Source organism: Orycteropus afer, unplaced genomic scaffold (genome assembly GCF_000298275.1).
Source record: "Orycteropus afer afer isolate SDZICR_OR568_19922 unplaced genomic scaffold, OryAfe1.0 scaffold00535, whole genome shotgun sequence".
In the NCBI taxonomy this organism is placed as follows: Eukaryota; Metazoa; Chordata; class Mammalia; order Tubulidentata; family Orycteropodidae; genus Orycteropus; species Orycteropus afer.
This window is the reverse complement of record NW_006922122.1, coordinates 130,925-133,457: the sequence shown is the minus strand read 5'-3', so window position 1 is coordinate 133,457 and position 2,533 is coordinate 130,925.

Here is a 2,533-nt window from a genome sequence, read left to right as displayed (position 1 = left end):
GTCGACCACACCCTCACGTCACCAGGTGGTTGCTACAGCATCCTGTATATTGTTCAGTGTGGTACACTGAGGGTGCCCCAAGCTGGCTGTACCTGTGTTGGACACAGACTATCACAAGGTTGGCTTGAGAATTATTTCAAAGTTGTCATAAAAGAAAAATGTCAGATAATTATAAATGAGGAGTGGGTGTATTGTAACTCTTTCTTGAAGCTTTGTTGGGTAGTTAATGCTTCTTTATCTGTGAAAATCACAAGGATATTGAACAGTCTTGCTCCTGGCTAAATACATACGTGTGATTTTTCTGACCTGACTGCAGGCAATTACAAAAGCTTTTACCTGTCAGGTGTTAAGGGGAAAGCTTCCCTTCTTCAAGCTGAAGAAGTCTGCTGAAGCCTCTTTACCAAGGTGAAAGCCTGGACTGATATGATGATTATTTTCCCCATTCTACCTCAGTGCTCAGGACTTTTCACTCCTAGTCCTTCTTCCTCACCCTTCCTCCAGCCCAGGATCCATACAACTGCAGGAGCCTTTTGTTCAGGGCTCTTTGGGCTTTGGGACAGGTCCTGATGTCTACTTGATCCATTTGACTTTTGTCCAGACTCTGTTCCTAGGGAAAATGAAATAGGGAGGAGTTGTTGCTATCTCTAAGCTTCTATTGCTAATGTTATCAACTTAAATTATTAAAGACTTGTATCTCGGTTTCTTAGTGCTGCTTTACCAGAAATACCATGAGTTTATTTATAAATAAAATTTATTTATGGTATTTATAAATACCATGGCTTTAACATATAGAAGTTTATTTTCTCACAGTTTAGGAGGCTAAAAGCACAAGTTCAGGATATCAGCTTCAGGGGAAGGCTCTCTCTCAGTTAGCTCCAGGAGAACACCATTGCCTCTTTCAGCTTCTGTTCCTCTGTTTCTTGATAGTTGCTAAAGAGACTTTTTTACCCATCCTTTTCCATACTGTGCTTGCCTCTCTCTCTATCTAATCTTCTCCTTTTAGATCTCAAAAGTCTTTATGTTTAAGGCACCTTCTACACTGATATGGTCTCATTAACAACAAAACACAACTATTCTAAATGTAGATTACCTCTACAGGTATATTATTGTTGTGTGGCCTGAAGTCAATTCAAGCTCATTTTGAAGCATAGTAACAGCAGAGAACTGTCCTGCAGGGATTTTTAGGCTGCAATTATTATAATTGGAGATCTTCAGGTCTTTTCTGCTTTGGAGCTGCTATTGGTTTTGAACCATGAATTTATTTTTATTGTTTTAAATTTTCGTTGTGATTTGGGTGAAAGTTTATAGAGCAAATTCATTTTCCATATAGCAATTCACATATACTTTGTCTCATGACATTGACTACAATTTCCCACAGTGCAACAACTCTCTTCCCACTTCCTCCCCATAGTTAGTTAGCTCTTCCTTGTGTCCTTCCCTCCCATGCACTCCTGTCCCCCAAGCTGTCTCCCTGTGCACATGCAGCCCTTCTTTCTCCCATGATTGATCCCTCCAAGGAGTGTATCTATATAATGTAAATGTTCAGCTCATATGCCTATCTTTTGTTTGGCTGGAAGCCACAAGAGTGTGTTCAATTTGAAACCTGAAGGACAGCCAGGGGCTATAGTCTCAGGGGTTCCACCAGGCTCTATCAGACCAGCAAACCTGGTTCTTTTTTTTTTAATGGTTTTTAGGTCTGTTCCACATTATTTTCCCACTGTATCCAGGATCTCCTACATAGATTCCCCTTCTGAGTGATTGACAGTGGTAGCCGGACACCATCTAGTTCTGGTCTCATGGTCATATAGGCTGAGGATCACATGGTGTACTGGTCCTGTGGAATAAATGTTTCCATGTGTCTTTGGTTTTCTTCATTCTGCTTTGCTCTGGAACAGGAGAGACTCATCATTGCATCTAGATGGTTATTTGCAAGCTTTTAAATCATAGATGCTACTCACCAGAGTAGGATGTGAACAATGTTTTCTGTAATATGTTATCCCAATTGAGATTAATGTCCCCTGGTCCCAAGGCCACAGGTCCAACTACTCACTCCCTCTGGGTAGCTGGCTATATCTAAGAAGTGATGACAAACTTGTTCCTTGTCATCTCTACTATATACCTGGAAATTCTTATAGAACATACAAATACACTTAGAAACATTGTCTGCCAATCCTATACATGGTCATGGGCACACTCCTCCCTGCATAGACATACCTAATCATTTAGCCTGTCCACCCATGTAACCACACATATATCAATGTTTGCCATCACTGGCAACCCACTAGTGTATGTGCAAAAGGGTTCATCTTTGCCGTCCGTACCTCCCAGAACCATGGACCTTTTGCTTAGGAGCTGAGTACTTAATCATTGTGCCACTAGATCTCCTCACCTACAGGTCAAATTGCATCACACATAGACTGTAACTTTTATTTGGGCTTGCTGCCTCAATTAGCTAATCTGACACCCAGCAGCTCAGCTCATCTTTCTTAGTTCGCCTCAGCTCAGCTTCTTGACAGATATTAACTGTGCTTTT